The 18,797-nt window shown below is 38.8% G+C and overlaps 1 protein-coding gene across 1 annotated transcript in view; it reads right to left on the reverse strand.

The window, feature by feature from the left end:
* The window catches only part of LOC120534764 (NACHT, LRR and PYD domains-containing protein 3-like), a gene marked incomplete at its 3' end in the record, with an annotated part of 44,046 nt that extends 41,121 nt beyond the window's left edge, over positions 1-2,925 (reverse strand). The window contains exon 1 of the mRNA XM_039762344.1: positions 2,809-2,925. The remainder of the gene's footprint in view (positions 1-2,808) is intronic.
* Between the last annotated feature and the right edge of the window lie 15,872 nt (positions 2,926-18,797).

Raw genomic sequence — 18,797 nt, forward strand, 5'->3', positions numbered from 1 at the left:
TGTCATGATAAAAACCAAGATCCAGGCCTTTAATGACCTCTTGGGCACGGCCATCAGCAATGTGTCTATCTGCGGAGAGAGCGATGACCTTGTTGAGAGGTTTACTTATCTTGGCAGTGACATTTATGTCTTTGGTGACTCTTTAGTAGATGGATTAAGAAAGCATGGGGAGGGTCATGAGGTCACTGTAAAGGGGTGTGTGATGCTTAAGATATCTATGCAAAAGGACGAGGGTCCAAGTCTTTAGAGTCCTGGTGCTTCCTGTCTTGCTATATGGTTGCGAGTCATGGACGCTGTCCAGAGACCTGAGATGAAGACTGGTCTTCTTTGGTACTGTGTCTCTCCGGAGAGTTCTTGGGTACCGCTGGTTTGACTTTTTTTTTTGAATGAGCGGTTGCTCATGGAGTACTGCATGAGGCACATTGCCTGCATTGTGAGGGAGTGTCAGTTGCATCACTACAGCCATGTGGCACAATTCCCTGAGGGTGATCCAGCTCATAGGATCCTCAATGTTGTAGACCTGAGTGGCTGGACCAGGTGAAGAGGCAGCTCAAGTAACACCTGGCTGAGTCAGATAGAGGGCCATTTCTGGATGGTGGGAGTAGACCGCATGTCTACCCTGGAGGATGCCAACCAGGAACTGTTTCATTGTGTGATGGGTGTGGCAATGCACTGTACCATTGCATGCTACCCAACCTGACCTAACTTGAAAGTTGACATTGGTGTGAGTCATTTGCTGGATATTGACTAACAGGGACCCAGTTGGGAAAAATATATTTAAGTTTTTAGATTTGTGTTGAGTTTGAAAAAAAGTGATATAATTACTGAAAATGTATTTTAGCAGTTTAGTGTTTTAACAGCACTGTATTACACCCTTACTCCACCCCCATAGAACATGATAAATCCAAGTAAACACAAATCCTCCATTCCTGTTTTTTTTCTTCAGCCAAAACCACAACAGCCAGAGAGACTCTCATAGGTCTGCTGCCTCTGCTCGACTTGAATGCCACCTAAGGAACCTAATAACATTTACTTTGTCTGTAGCTATTGGGCTTATATATGGCTGCCTTCAGACTGGTGTACAGTATAGTGTGTTACTATGTGTTACCTGATGTGACTGTTCATTCAGGCCATGTTCCACCTCGTCTTCAGGTTAAACGTTCCTCCATCTCAGTTCCTCAGATAACTCCAATCAGTGATGGCATGCTTAACATTTATGGGCCTGCAGCCAGGGCACCACAACTGGCAGATTAAAATCAGTCTTTGTTGCTCTAATAAATTTTTCCATCATCATTCTATTATGCCACTTTATTCTTAAATGCACTGTGCAAGTCTTTATGCCACTTGTCACCAAAATCATGGTAAGTACTTCTGTTCCCCGTCTTGATTTTGGTCATGTCGCCCTGTCACTTGAACTGCCTTATGCTAACATAGACCTACCTGAATTACAGTAGCTGCTTAAAGAAAATGATAATTGATTATTGTTGTTTTAGAAGAACAAAAAGGGGGATTGTGAGAGTTGATTTTTACTGATAAATATGATTTTCACTCTTTGATTATACAGCATATTGATTATATTGAACGACTTCTGTGCTTATTATCTTTTACCTTTAGCACTCTTAGAAAGCATTTTAATTAAAGCCGGTTGATGTGTGACCCAGCCACACTGCTACTCCTCTGCAAGGTTAAATATTGATAAGAAAACTAATGTGATCTGATGGAGAGAATGGAGACAAAACTGAGTGGACAATGCTGCACATTCTCTCTCTGACACACCAAAACTGAGAACTTTCAGATAACAAATTATTCAAACAAGTCATATTTTTTTTTTCTTTTTAGTTATTCTGGTATGCATGTGAAAAGAGGGTGTTTGTTTGATTGATTGTTGTCAATATTTGTCAATATTTATTTGTGTATTTATTTTTATTTATTTATTTATTCTAAAATCAAACTTCTGTTAAAAAGTCTAATTTTCCCTTGGGGACAAATAAATATCTGTTTACTTTGACCATGAACTGCTAGCACACAAATATACTTCTGTACTGTAGATATTGACTATAAATGGCCACTCCAGCAGCCCCTAAACTGAACAGCCTGCTTAGTTGATCTTCTCTTTCAGCTTTCAGCAGGTTGCTGTCTTGTGACCAGAATCTCCACAGTGAAAACATAGACCTACCAGGATTAAAATCACTCAAAGCATCAGAAGTTGAAGTCAGGTGGTGGATTAGAATTTGAAACAATTAAAGAGTAGAAAAAATACACAATACCAGAATAAAGTGCTGAAGAAATAGCACAACTTAAATAACTTATATGTAGAAATGTAAATGTGGACACTAAGGTTACCAGCGATGATAAAGACTGATGAGTAGGACAGGTCTGTGTTTTGCTGTCTGTCTCAGAGCCCGCCATTCATCACTGGCTCTTCATTTGAGATTCAATTCAGATCTAACAATCCCAGCCTGACTACCACCCTTACCTGAGCTGAGCTGCTGTGAAGATAATTACAATTCAAATTAAATCAGACAATTGCAATGTTTTACCGCTGGTGAACTTTGTGCTATGTAACATCAGCAGCAGTTTGTTAATAAAGCAGTGAACGGCGTCACTTGAGTCACATTGTATTCAACAGAGCTGACACAACATGACATACTCGGCTCCAGATCTCTTTCTCTGACATTTGCTTACATCCTCTGCAGCACAGACCTCATCTCCAATCCTATCAGCACATCTGTGCCATCCTCAGTGCCACTAAGAAACATCTAGCAACTCGAAGAAACTCCAGAAAAAGAATTGAAAGACTTGACTTACAGCAGTGAAACAGCAGCAGACCCCTCGACTCTGGCAGGCATTGTCAGCTGTGAGGCCGCACCTCACACCGCAGCAGGACTTGGCTTGTCTGTGAGCTCTCAAGGCTGCTCTTCTACATTCTGAAAAACTTAAATTAGGATGTGCAGTCTTGTGATTAAATTAAATTAAAAATAAACTGGAATGTTGTCTAGTGAGTGCTCATCCGTACCCAGCGTGCCACTTTCACACCCAGTGCTCCTCTTTCACACTCCTATCATGCATACATTTATGATGGTGACATTTGTACGTTTCTTTGGATCCACACTAATAACAGAGTGAACTGTCAGACCAAACTTCGTCCTCCACGTAGCAGCAGTTATTGTGAGGCCTGATGATGGACATGATTCCTGCACCTCTCACATGAATGTGACCAGTGACTCTTATAAAGACACCTCAACACAAAGCATCCTGCACATGAACAACGAGACTGAGCCCATCAATAGCTGCCATTTTGATACACTGCTAGTTGTCATTTAGTCTTGGGAGAAACAGCAGAACCAAGATTCTTCAACTTCATGGTCAATTTTAAGTTTATTGTCATATATTGTCATTAGTACATGATTCAAAGAAATTCTTATGTGCATGCCTCCCACCAACTAATGACAGGAGTGTAAAAAAACAAAAGACAAAGCATGAAGAGAAACAAGAGAGAATAAACATAAGAGACGCTGATGCCATTGTCGGTATGAGCAGATTTGGGCAGCCTTATGTCATGTCTTCTACAATGACCAATGAGCAGGTCTAAATACAGTTAGAAATCACAAATGGAGAAGGGCAGCCAAAGTCCTCACCACCTGACTTAACCTTCTGAGGCTTTAAGTGATTTTAATATTTATAGACTTTGGCATCCATCTATAGTCTAATGGCTGTTGTTCATATAAAGTGTGCCATTTTCTAATCTGGTTTGAGTGGGTCTACTAGTTTGTGTTGTAGTGCTAGTTCTCGCTAACTGCCATTGAATTGTGTCTGTCATGTCATCTGTCTGTGTCAGTAGTTTACAGCCTGATCCTTGTGGCCTTATCTGCATGTCTTGTCTGTCATGTTTGCATCTTTAAGACATTTTTTCTGTAGTTCCTTGTGTTTATAAAACAGTTGTATGTCTAGCATGAACACTTTCTATCCCACCTAACAGATCACCACGGCATAGGCAGCTATTTGATGCCATATCCAGGTATTTGATGTCATCTTATCAAGACAAGACTGATTAAATTTGTGAAGATGTCTACCATGCAGTTTTTTTTCTAGGTCCATGCTTGTGTTTAAATGTGTGTGGTTATTGTGTTCTCATGATGTTGTCAGTGGTATAGACATTAAGTGTTATATTTCAGCCTGGGTTATTCTTCTGGCTGGAGTTCAAATCTTTGTTTTTTGTCTTCTTTGTTCATGTTTGAGTCTTTTGTTTATGTTAATATTGTGAATTATGTTGGAAATTTGATATCATTAATGTATTTTATCTATCTATCTATCTATCTATCTATCTATCTATCTATCTATCTATCTATCTATCTATCTATCTATCTATCTATCTATCTATCTTATTTCTTTGGGGTATTGTTTGGTTTCTTTGTGTATAAACTGCCTTTGTTATGTTCTGTGTATTTTATGGGTGGCAGGACCCCTGTTCATCACTACCAGGGATGACTCCAGATGTATAAAGGTGAGGGTTTCCTGCAGTTCTTGGTAGTTCATTCAAATGCACTTGGGAATGAAGTGTTTTGTGCCCTTTTTGTGATTTCCTGTTCTTTTGATGTTGCCATTAGTTTATAATTTGGTTGCTTTGTTCACCTTGGGTTTCCTTTCCTGGCAACTCCTATATGCCATTTGGGCACTTCGGAGATTTACAGTTTAACAGAGAATTGTATGAGATTACACTTTTGGTGACACTTTAGTTTAGGTGCTGCAGAAATAAATCAAGTACTGTTTTACTGTAATGTAACAAGACCTTAATAAACACTTCTTAGAGTCTCCATAACACTTACAAAGCATCAGTAATGTGTTTCGTTATCTCTGCTACGTGACCTACTAAGACCGTTTTACTTTGGAGTGGTTTGAGTTGGTTTAACTGAGACACATTTCTCTGAACATTACATATTTAGTACAAAACCTGTGAATCTTTCATATTAACAAGTCATTTTAACAACAAGTCAATATGTCACACAGCACAGACATGATTAACCGATCAATTGTACTTATGTTTAAGAAGTGTCATGAAGACCAAAAACAGCCTTTTTTAAGTCTTGTTACATAAGAGTAAAGGAGTAATAGATATAGCACATAAACTAAAACATTTTTTTATAAAGACCCATTGCTTACCCTTAAATCTAGCTGGGGTTTGACAGGAAATCTGTGTGTTGTGTAAATTATTCTGTCTTCCCCCATTAGAACGTGGCAGAATGAGTTGTTCAAGGGCTACTCTGCGGTGATGTCATCCATGTTTTCCGTTGCAGCTGTGGTTGGCCTGTTTGTGTATATCTACAAAAATGTATGTGAGTATCGGTGTGACGTATGTATTGATGACTTTCATTGTGTGGCGTGAGTGTACGTGTGTTTGGAGAATTTGTGACAGACATGGTTTCGATTTTTGTGTAAAAGTATGTTTGATTTATTTGTGTTGTATAAGTTTGTCCTGTTGGAGCCCACAGTATCTGCATAGTTCACCATCTGCAATGGTCTCGATTCAGTTGCCATTTTAGTGGGTACACCCACCTTCTCTACGGATCTCCTCCTCTAAATGAATTGATTTACATTTGGCCAGTCGAAGCTCCATGTGTATGTCTTGTGAATAAGTTTTAAATATTTCTAGTTGCTTCTGTAAATGTTTGTTTGTTCCTCCATATGTATTTATTAGAATAGATTAGATTAGATTAACCTTCTTATGCCCAAGGGGAAATTCAAATATATGCTCACAGGACAGATAATACACCCAATCAATCAATTAACTGATAAATAAATAAATAAATAAATAAATAAATAAATAAAAAGATAAATAAATAAATAAATAAATATTGTGCAGATATTTCAAAATTATATTTAAAAATGATCTGAGTCTGAGTCTTGTCAGTCCAGCACTTCCCAACACTGCTAGCCTCTGTGTGCAAGCCTTAGGATGTTCTAGAATCCCAGCTCTGTCTGGTGTGAGTACCCCAGGACAAAGCATTGGATTATCTGATAGCAGTGGGCATAAAGACCTCCAGTGACCCTCCAGTGACACCCCTGTGAAATGAGCCTGTGCACCGCAGTAAAAGTGTTCCAAGAGCGCACATCCTGAGGAGGATGGCATCCAATTCTGTCACCATCCTTTATTCCACAACAGCTTTCAGTGTATATAGGGTTTGTTCTGTAATGGAGCATACTTTTCTGTTAAATTTGTTCAGGTATTGTGCTTCTTTTGTGCTCAGCAGGCTTCCCCAGCAGACTGCTGCAGATTGATAGAACATTTCCAGCAGTTTGCTGCATACATCAAAAGACCTGATTCTCCTTAGCAAGTCCAGTTTTCTCTGTCCCTTCTTGTACTGCTTCACTGTGTTGTCAGACCAGTCCAGTTGGTTGTCTATGTGGACCCCCAGGTACCTGTAGTTCTGTACCACATCCACATCATTGCCCTTGATGGAGACTGGTCTTAGAGGCTCTTTGCCATGTTGGAAGAGCACCACCAGTTCTTTTGTCTTGCTAATGTGGAGTTGCAAGTTGTTGTCTCTGCGCCACAACACAAGGTCCTCCACAGCCTTCCTGTATGCTGGCTCATCTCCATTATTAATGCAGCTTATGATGAACAAGTCATCTGAAAATTTCAGTAGATAGCAAGTGTTGGTATTGTGCTGGGAGTCTGAGACAGGACAATTCCCTTAGGTGCTCCAGTAATACACACCACCATTTCTGACACACAGTTCCTCAGGCTCAGAAACTGCTGTCTGTTGAACAGTTAATCCATTATCCGGAAGACTGTGGGGGCATCAAGATTCAAAGCCTTGAGCTTTTTTCCCAATCAATGAGGCAGAATGGTGTTAAAAGCACTGGAAAAGTCAAAGAACATAAGAACATAATCCTGACTGTGGTTCGTTTGTCCAAGTGAGAGTAGGCTCTGTGGAGCATGGAGATGAGAGAATCCAGACTTATGTGGGCCTGATAGACAAACAGCAGAGAATGCAGATGCTCTGAATCCAGGGGTGGAGCTGTTTCAGTAACAGCCTTTGAAAGGTCTTCATGATATATGAAATAAAAACAACTGATCTGAAGACATTGGAATCTCTGGAATGCCCTTTCTTTTCCACTAGAAACACACAGGATGTTTTCCACAGTTGTGAGACCTTCTGCAATCTCAGGGAAAGGGAGAGCAGGTGCTAAAGGACCCCACAGAGCTGGCTAGTACATGTTTTCAGCTCCTCAGGGATGATTCCACCTGGCCTCAAAGACTTGTTTATGCAGACATTTCCCAGCTCTGTCCTCATTTAATCAGCAGAGACACACAGTGCAGGGTGTGGTAGGGGCTGGAGACAAAAGGTGGGATATCATTGTAGAGGAAGGTCATGCAGGGTAGAGATTGCATTTGGGATTCTTGAACTTCCTAAGGCTTGCACACAGAGGCTAACAGTGTTGGGAAGGGCTGGATTGACAAGAATGAACCTGTTGATGAACTGCTTTAGTTCATTGGCTCTGTTCTTGTTCCCTTCCTCTGTATGATTTCTTATGTTGTAACTTGTGCTCAAGTTTGTCTCTGTAGTGAGCTTTCCCCTCACAGAGCTGCTTTTTCAGTTCTGACTGCACCTGCTTGATGTCTTCCTTATCTCCAAACCTGAAGGCTCTCTTCTTCACATTCAGTAGGACTTTCATGTCTTTTATGATTCATGTCTTACTGTTGGGGAAACAGCACACTATCTGTGAGGACTGTGTTAGCTACAGAAAACTTGATGTAGACTGTAATACAGTGGCTGAGTCCCTCAATGTCCTGACTGTGTGACTTACAAAGCACATCCCACTCAATGTTCTTAAAAGCATCCTTCAGAGCTTCCTCAACTTCTATTTTCCATTCCTGTAAGGTCCTGGTGGTGGCTGGCAGCTGCTTGACAATGGGTTTATATCTTGGTATGAGCTGTAACAAATTAGGGTCAGATCTGCCTAAAGGTGGAAAAGCAAAAGAGTTATATGCCTCTTTAACGTTGTCATTGTGGTAGAATAATGTATAAGTCACAATTGGTAAGTATTTTGGTTTTCAGTATACATTAAAATATATAAGAACTGGTTGTGGAAAACTACTGAAGTGTTCAAATGTAATGCACAAAATGAAAGGAAAGCTGACTAAGAGATGACTAAGAAGTCAGCAGATGTCCTTTGAACAACCAGAATGGACAGCTGTTACATGTACAGAAATTTCAAGGGTGGTGACTCAACTCAAAGTGTATACTGTAATAAGAACCACAAACAATAATATAGACTGTTATTATATATAAGTCAGTTGAGGGTAAATCAAAAAATCAACAGAGTAAAATGTATGCATTGATTGACACTTTATGTAAATTCAACAGTTTATAATATGAGTCTGTATCCTCTAGTAGGTGAAGTGTAGCACAGTAACAATCAATTGTGGGTGCAGATTAGATCCGCAGTCCCAGTTTCAATTGTATTGTGACTGCCAGGCTGTGTCTCCATCCAGGTCAAGTGAGTGCAAAGATAAGAAAACAAGAGCAGAGGTGGAGGACATATGAGTGAGTTTACATAAGAAAAAATCTGGGTTTGAAAATAAAAGTATCTGATGTTTTCGGATATAGTTACCCCAAAATCTTTTAATGGTAAAATATCCTTATAGCATTTTATTACAGTAATCCCTCGCTATATCGCGCTTTGACTTTCACGGTTTCGCTCTATCGCGGATTTTATATGAAAGCATAACTAAATATATAACGCAGATTTTTCGCTGCTTCATGGTTCTATGGACAATGTGTCTTTTACTTCCTGTACATGCTTCCTCAGTTGGTTTGCCCAGTTGATTTCATACAAGGGACGCTATTGGCGGATGACTGAGAAGCTAACCAATCAGAGCACGCAGTTAAGTTCTCCTGACTGAGAAGCTAACCAATCAGAGCACGCAGTTAAGTTCCTGCTTGTTGAATGCAGTGTTAACCAGGAAGTCTCGTCTCGCTCATTCAGCATCAACATGTTTCGCTGTGTAAAGAGTTGTGCTCTTTTGTGTTTATCTTTGTGCATAGTCAAGCCCTTAATTATGGATCCAAAACGATCTACTACTGCTTCAGGGGCCGTGCCCAAGCGCAAACGGAAGATGTTAACGATTGCGAAAAGGTAAACGCTTTGGATTTGTTGAAGGCTACGATTCTTTTTATTTAAAAAGTAGGAAAGGAATATAAGATCTACGGCCGCAGTGTCCTTTTAACCAGGGTGCAAAACGAGTTGTAAGTGGATGTAATAAGACAGTAAGTAGTCTGGATGGAATCTGCTTTAGGGATTTGGATTGAAGACTGCCAGAAGAAGAACAACGGCAGTGCTACACAATCGCCTGAAGTGGCTCCTTTAAGGGCTGTAACGCTCTCCTTTGTTGTGCAATAAACTAAAACTCATTGTTATCGGACAAGTCATCGTGTCATTGTTGGTGAGTAACCATAATTAATTTTCTACTTACAGTACTTAGTACATGTACGTACGTTTAGTGTCACTGTACACACACATTTACTGTATACTATTTTTGTTGCATTGTACGTATTTATTGCTGGTGGCATGTCTATCGTAATGGCTGTAACATGTGATATCGGAGACACTCAATATCTTTAAAATAATATTTAGGTTTTACTATATATAAACAGTGTGTTTATATACATAATTTCAATGAATCTTACCTAATATCTAAGAGAATACAAAGGGATTATGCTGTATAACTCTGCGGGGAATATTTATAAACAGTGTGGGAGAGTTTATAAGGGCTTAAAATATATAAAAATAACCATAGAAACATATGGTTTCTACTTCGCGGATTTTCACCTATCGCGGGGGGCTCTGGAACGCAACCCCCGCGATCGAGGAGGGATTACTGTATACAGATAATATTTTACATTTTTTTCAACTGCTAACACAGTCTGCTACTCCAAATACAATAATCCTAAACTTAATCTCTACTGCTATGTTGATAAAATATTTTGTACAATCTTAGACACAATGTCCTCCCACACAGATGTGCAAATCTGCTAAACACTTTTTTATGACTCTAAACTTGTATTAATGCTAAGCAGAGCCTGCCTCACGCAGTCTCCTAAAAAGCGCTGTCACTCTAGACACAGGACCCTGATACCTTCAGTGCAACATTAAAGCACAAATCTGTTATGGCCTAAGCACAAACAATCTGATTTCTTATCACATGATTCAATTTTTGAGGAAACAGTGATGCAATGTCAATGGATACGTTAAAAGGGGACTCAAGTAAACTATTTGTTTAATAAAATGGAGCTCAAAAAAGGGAAGAAGAAGAGGTGGCAAGTGGACAGGAGTAGGTCAAGGGGTAAAAAGGAGGTGATGAGATCAAATTACACATTAGATAAGGACAACTGATATTGACCATGTTCTGGTTTATGGCATGACTGTAAGAGAAGCTGACCAAAGGGCCCCGGCAGATCTAAGCCACTTCGCAGTTGCATTCATAATCACAACATTCAGAGCAGAAAACAGGCAAGTCATATCACTGCCCTGTACAGTCATTTGTTATTATCTTTAGTATGACCTACTTGGGTGTGTCCTTTTATTGTCCCATCATTGGCCAAAGATTTTTTTGTTAATGTCAAAGTAGTTTTACTGTATTGTTACAGAATGGAAAGACAGCCATTAATGTACTGATATAATATGATATATACAGTTAGGTCCATAAATATTTGGACAGAGGAAACTTTTTTCTAATTTTGGTTCTGTACATTACCACAATGAATTTTAAATGAAACAACTTAGATGCAGTTGAAGTTCAGACTTTCAGCTTTAATTCAGTGGGGTGAACAAAACAATTGCATAAAAATGTGAGGCAACTGAAGTATTTTTTTTAACACAATCCCTTCATTTCAGGGGCTCAAAAGTATTTGGATAATTGACTCAAAGGCTATTTCATGGGCAGGTGTGTTCAAGGCCGTCATTATGTCATTATCAATTAAGCAGATAAAAGGCCTGGAGTTGATTTGAGGTGTGGTGCTTGCATGTGGAAGATTTTGCTGTGAACAGACAACATGCGGTCAAAGGAGCTCTCCATGCAGGTGAAAGAAGCCATCCTTAAGCTGCGAAAACAGAAAAAACCCATCCGAGAAATTGCTACAATATTACGAGTGGCAATATTTCCAGTTTGGTACATCCTGATAGAGAAAGAGAGCACTGGTGAACTCAGCAACGCAAAAAGACCTGAACGTCCACGGAAGACAACAGTGGTGGATGATCGCAGAATCATTTCCATGTTAAGAGAAACCCCTTCACAACAGCCCACCAAGTGAACAGCACTCTCCAGGGGGTCGGCGTTTCGATATCCAAGTCTACCATCAAGAGAAGACTGCATGAAAGTAAATACAGAGGGTGCACTGCAAGGTGCAAGCCACTCCTAAGCCTCAAGAGTAGAAAGGCTAGATTGGACTTTGCTAAAGAACATCTAAAAAAGCCAGCACAGTTCTGGAAAAAACATTCTTAGGAGAGATGACACCAAGATCAACCTCAACCAGAATGATGGCAAGAAAAAAGTATGGAGAAGGCGTGGAACAGCTCATTATCCAAAGCATAGCACATCATCTATAAAACACGGTGGAGTCAGGCAGTGTGATGGCTGCCAGTGGCACTGGGACACTCGTGTTTATTGATGATGTGACACAGGACAGAAGCAGCCAAATGAATTCTGAGGTGTTCAGAGACATACTGTCTGCTCAAATCCAGCTAAATGCAGTCAAATTGATTGGGCGGCGGGCGTTTCATGATACAGATGGACAATGACCCAAAACATACAGCCAAAGCAACCCAGGAGTTTATTAAAGCAAAGAAGTGGAAAATTCCTGAATGGTCAAGTCAGTCACCTGATCTTAACCCAACTGAGCAGGCATTTCACTTGTTGAAGACTAAACTTCAGACAGAAAGGCCCACAAACAAACAGCAACTGAAAGTAAAGGCCTGGCAGAGCATTAAAAAGAAGGAAACCCAGCATCTGGTGATGTCCAGGAGTTCAAGACTTCAGGCTGGCATTGCCAGAAAAGGGTTTTCAACCAAGTATTAGAAATGAACATTTTATTTCCAGTTATTTAATTTGTCCAATTACTTTTGAGCCCCTGAAATGAAGGGATTGTGTTTAAAAAATGCTTTAGTTGCCTCACATTTTTATGCTATCATTTTGTTCAACCCATTGAATTAAAGCTGAAAGTCTGCACTACAACTGAGTTCATCTGAGTTGTTTCATTTAAAATTCATTGTGGTGAAGTACAGAATGAAAATTAGAAAAAAGTTGTCTCTGTCCAAATATTTATGGACCTAACTGTATTTACACAAGACCAGAAGAATTGTCCTACCAGTATGTGAAAACAACTTTATCAGTAAGAGAGAAATATAAAGACATATAATGGAGGGTGATACTTTTCAAGGAATAGAGTGCGTTCTTTGAGCTGGAATCAATGGGGACACTGCAGGAATTAATCTACTTAAATAAGGCAGGCTTTAACCTTTCGAAGAAGAGGAGGAAGAAGGGCTGTGATATCATTGGCCACCATTCAATGTTTACGTTCAAAGCTTGCATGCCATTTTAAGACCAAATAACACAGCACATCTACTGATGGTTCTCAATGACCTTAGAGACGCACCAATAGCTCAGGAGTGACAACAGCAGGAGCAGTCAACACAATCTCATGTGATTATCTAGGATAGCATCATTATGGTGGAAAGACTATGACAGACATTCCTATGAACAGGAAGAACATCTTCAGGCAACATCTTCAGGCCAATGATGAGGAAGACAAACCCTGAGGCAGAACATATTCTTAAAAATGTTTTGGTATTTTTTTTTTGTTTTTTTTTTTGTTTGTGAAATAGCTTTTACATCTCATTTACAATGCATGTGTAATCAAGAAATGGATTTATGCTCAGTAACTTTATTGGCTTGAAAAATAAGTGTATTTGTTAAGTTTGTAGGCTTTGGATTTCCAGTCAGGCCCCTAGTACACTACTTTCTTTTACTTCTCCTTCTATGGCTAAACTTTGTCGCTCTTCCTCTCAAATCTGGCTCTTGGAATGAAAGAAGATGGCTCCTTTTAAGAGAACCCCCAAAGTACTTTTGGTGTCCTTAAGTTTTTTTTTCCTGGGAGCACCTACTGGTAACACTGAAGCCACATTAAGTAGGACTCCCCAATCCCTGTAGTACCCCCTGGAAACCCCCATATCACCCATAAGGGCTGAGTCACAGAACTCAAATTCTCATGAAGCCCTATGGGAAACCATGGTGCTGCCACAACCCAGGAAACTGCCATCTCGTGCTCTGGGTGGGGTAATGCCCTGTGAATGTTTAACCCTCGGTCCTTCCAGTGCAGTGGTGTCCCAGCCTGTCAAGCGCCACAGCCATCTGCCTCACAGTCTAAACAGCTCCTGTAATGAAGTAACCTGAACCATATAGTCCTGATGACCACTTGAATTGCGGTAACCCTAAAAGCTGACCGAAGGGTCACATGGGAATATTTGTCTCATTGTAAACATTTCAGTATGTGGCACATGTGATTGCACACAAAACGCAAGAATATAACAAAAAGCATATAAAACACAACAAATAATAAACAAAAGTAACTTTAACACAACTCAAGGGTGCAGCAATGAACAAATAAGACATAAAAAAAGAATATGAATGCAAACTAGGCAAAGAACCCTGGCAGAAATACAACACAATACTTACAAACAATGTATGCTATAAAATAAGAAACAAGAGGAGAGGCCCATTAGACTTTAAAGTTTGTTGTATTATGACAAAGTGCAAAAAGAAAAAAAAAAGATGAACCAAAATGGCACTTTATTCCAACATTGTCCATGTACAGTAGGTATCCTGTCTATATGAGGCAAGATTATAGTACTTTTGTGGTGTAATTGTAGTATTACCAAGATACATGAGACCAATAAAACCTGGAAACTGCCTGCCTTGAAATACACTGAAAGGAGAACTGCGCAGGATCGTCTGAAACTGCCATGCAGGATTCAGGTGAAATCACGTGATCTGTGGGAACTGCACTCAGGAGAACTTGAATTACAGGTAAGACACGGCTATTGTAAAAAGAAGGCTGCGTCTCAAGTTACAAACAGCAATTTATCATCTAGCGCACTTATTCTGAGTCATCGCAACAACCCTGTCAGAAAAATTAACCCTTTGATGTAAGGAAATCATCTGCTAGGATATGCCTTTGGTTCCTAACCTCTTCATTTATTTAAAGGGTCTCACAAAATCAGGAGCAGAAAACAGTAATGTAATCTTAACTCATTTATGTACAAATGTAAAGAACAACTTTCTTATCTGGGTTATAAATACTCTGATTGGGAAAAGCTGTTTAAAGTCAGACATGACAACAGACCAGGGCGCTGTACTCCCTGCTCCCAGAATATTCCCATTAAAACATAAACTTGGTCCAAGTGGATGAATCTTTTTTTTTTTTTTTTAAATCTGAATGTCCCTAATTTACTTAAGTTTCTACAGTTGACATTGATAGGAAGGACCCGTCAACAGGTAACAATGTTTGTTCTGAGTACGTCCTGTTTTCATCGTCCCGTTTACTGTCCCTTATGTGTGCATCAGTGAGTGTTGTCCCCGTAACTGCAGAGGGGAAGGATAATGGAGAGAGACCGCAGCCCCAAGATGGAAATCACCTGTTTACACACCAGATACATCCAGGACATTTTACATTTAAAAAAGAGGAGCGAAGGCAAACGAAGGACAGGCGAGAGGTGAAGAGAGAGAGAGAGGAAAAGAAGACAATATAACCATCCATTTATCAAATCATCACTACCGATCATTGCTTTAGTCCACTGCTTGCTTTTTTCATCATCCAATTCTACATCACAACAGCCAGAGCCGATAACCCCGGGGTTCGAGTTCATTCCAACCATTGCCAGGATGTTTATGGTGAGGTCGTTTTGTTGTTGGGAGGAAGCACAATATCACCACAGCCAGTTTTCAATACCGCTGGACTTTATTTTGGGACACATTTATCACTACATTTTCAATTGCTGTGTTTATCCGATCAGTGTTTGTATTTGTGTTGTGTGCTTTTGTTCATTGTTTAGGGGCAATGGAGGGTTTAATGTAAATATTCGTATTATTATATATATATAGTAATTAATCACTGGTGATTTTGGGATAAGTGCTGGTTTGCGTGCACATATATATTTATTATTGAATGTTTGTCTGTCTTTTATTTTCCAATATATCAACGTTTAATTTTACATATCTGTTTACTGTTTCTGGTTATTTTGTTGTATCGGGAAAAAAAGGTAACTTGTAAGGAGTACGGTTTGTTATTAGAGCAAGAAACCTCAGGTAATCCAAGGTATAAGTCTTGATAGTGTAGTGGCCGGTCTGGGTAAAGGGTCGGCCGTTAGACATTAAACTAGAGAATTCAGAGGCTTGGAGTTCAACAAATGTACAATACTTGAGACGAGTCCTTTTACTAATCTATAGAGTTTACAGAATGGCGAGTAGCCAAAGGTGTTCAACAGGGCCCCCTTATTAATGGTGAGTGCAGCTCCACATGAGGAGGTTTGCCTGCTCACTTGTAATCGACAGATCACCTCATTGAAGGGCAGCGTTAAACACCTTATCATCACCTCATGACAGAGCAGACCTCGAGACCCCTGCTGATGTGCTTACTTACTCTCTACATAAGAATACGCAGCAGTAATCATGGAGGCAGAGAATAGAATTAAGCATGCAAGATAGAATTTCACCATACTTTACTCTCCACATATGACAATAAACTTAACTAAACTAATGATGGTTCTACTGTGGGGCTGAGCATCCATGTTTTAATGTTGTATTTAATCCCTCATTTCAACCTTAGAATGCAGAATAACATGGAACGAACACGAGTATGTATCTGGAATTAGTGTCTAAAAATCCACAGACTTGAATGCTCTGAAGAAACGTGACCTATCCCAGATAATCACACAAGACTGTCATGACTGGTCCTGCTGCTGTTGTGTCTAAGGTCAATGAGAAATGTCAGCAGATGTACTGTGTTATGTGGTCCAAAGGTGGCAAGAAGTGGGGACTCCATGCACAGCAAAAAATGACTCTCAAAAAATAAGCAATGAAGGTACAAATCTAACATGAACTTAATAATAATATATAAAAATAAACGAAAAAATCTACAAGTGGAAGAAGAGAAACTACACTTGGTAAGACCTCTTGGAAAAAGTAAGAAAATAACACACATCTTAAAATTAGTAGGAGAACTCTTATGGTGAGCAATTTAACCTACAATATCATAGATTATTAATTAGTAAGAAACAAAGGCTCAAAACTAGAGGCTTAATCTTGATTTTTTATGTGTGTGTATTTTAATTTAGGAGGAATCAACCTGCACTTTGTTCTTATATACTGTAGGTCTGAATAGAGGTCATCTTCTGACTAATACTAAAAAATTCTAATAATAAATGAACACCAACAGACAACAGCAGACTCTTTCAGTTCCACAATTATTTCATTTATTTTTTTAACACATCCCATCTCAAGAACACAAGTCAAGGCCTCTCTCGCATGTCACAGCTTCTTTGGAGGGGCAGCTGAGGAAAGAAACAACAATGGCGGCACTTTCAGCAATGCAATGACCTGTGGAACTGTGGAGGACCAAATAATGAAAACATTAATCATGAAAGGCCAGAGCTCACCTTCACTTATTGCCACGGCGGATTTCAGCAGTTTCTTCCACACCCCATGAAACTGAAACTTTTTGTAAAACTCCACCCATCTTTTCTTTCTTCTTCATTGTACTGCTTATTATCCTTGTCCAAAATTTAATCAGGCTCATAATAAGGCTAATATCAAAACACGCAGCAAACATTTAAATTAAAGCTTACATTCTTGCACGTTTTCCCTTTTATAGTTAATGAGAACATAAAATATTTTTTTCTCTCAGGTTCTTCATCTTTTGTCATCCTCAGGATGCAGATCATACCACAGCATGATGTCTAGTATAGAAAACACTGGTTGAAAATACCACCACATGTGGGTTTTACTTCATCTAACTTAAATTAATGACCTTTATGCACTGTAACATTCACAAGGCGTTATGAACATTAAACCCACACCACTATGGTCCTATAACAAGGCCTACGTCAGGATATTAACTTCAGGATGAATGGCTTGCCAGATGGTTGTTCTCCTAATAAACTTATCTGAGCCATGGAAAAGATACCCTTAAATTAACATATGCAAGAGTTATCAGCAACACGTCACTAATATTTACACCTGTAAATAAAAATCAGTAAGCCACGTTACTGTTCATAATTTCACATGTGTGACAGGCAGCAGTCGTTGTCATCAAACCAACAGACAGGAGCTGAGCTTCTTTGTTAGAAACAGAGTGACCGTCAGATTGGATTCATCATTGGAGCCAACATTTAGAATGCTAAACTTTCAGTGGCTATATAGACGCATTCATGCAACAAATATTTAACAACACAATTTAAATAAAATTTTATTGAACATTTTGACATTTCATGAAACAAATGTAATCTTTTTCATTGCGTATTTTACTTTTATATGTTGCTCAGGAGATGCTGATCAGCTTTAGGTTTGAAAATCAAAAATTGTATCGGAAACCAAATTAATATTTAACCAAAATGTGCATTAAAATGCAGTTCATCATTGCAGAGAGGTGACGCTCACTTGAAGATACCAATTTTATGATAAATAAAATCCATTTTCAGGTTTGTTAAAGTAACTTCCTTTACATTTGAAAGCATCTTAATCTGAGCGTATGCACTTGAAGGTGTCGGAAATTCATTTTAGATACCTCAAAAGGCTCAGAAAGATACTTTTAGATTTCTTAAAATGCATTTCAGATATAACAATGTCTCACAATGTTTGAAATGTATTACAAATAAATTAACTGGATTTCTTAAAATTATATTTAGATATGTTTTTGAAGATATCTTATAATGCTTTTATAGTATCTTGAAATAAACTCACCATGTCTTTAAATATCTTAAAGATATCTGAAACTGAGCAGAAGCCAAATTTAAAATATCAGCCAGTTTGAGATACCTGGAAAGAGATTTATTTTCATGAATCTGTAATTCACTATAATAATGTAAAATTAATTTTGAGATATCTTAAAACATACTTTAGGATATTTACAAATATTATATAGAAGTTGTCAGGCTCACATTTAACTTGTCTGTTCATTTGTTTTGTTGACCTCTAAGCTCATTTGTATGCAGTTTGTGAGTTCGCTGTGTGAAGTTTCTGTTGATAAACTTGGCATTGTTACCCACTTTGATCATCGAGGAAAAAATACTACTTTTCCCCGTTATTGATTATAAATTTAAAGCGTAATATAATGTATCATCTCTTATTGAATCTCTGAGTTATTGTGTCTTGGGAATGCGAGGCGACCAACTGAACTACTTTAGTTGTTTCTCTTCAGATAATACAAGTAACTCACTAAAATAAACTCGATTGGATTTTCAACCTCTTTTGCACCAAAAACGTTTTTGCAAGATAGTGAGACTTTTTTAATTTGCTGTATTTTTGTAGTGTGGACTCCAACGCCTGAGCTCTTTAAACCGTTTGAAGTCGAAGGTTTACATGGTTTGTGAGATTGAGAGCTGCACAAAGGCTTACAAAGTCTAACAACTCCTCTGACATTTTGGACTATATACAAAAAACAGGGTGCATTGTTGGAAGAAAAATAGCAGTTTGTGAGCAAAATGTTCCAAAATGTCAATTTATACACAATTGGTTTCGATTG

The sequence above is a fragment of the Polypterus senegalus genome, chromosome 8 (assembly GCF_016835505.1).
Source record: "Polypterus senegalus isolate Bchr_013 chromosome 8, ASM1683550v1, whole genome shotgun sequence".
Lineage (NCBI taxonomy): Eukaryota > Metazoa > Chordata > Cladistia > Polypteriformes > Polypteridae > Polypterus > Polypterus senegalus.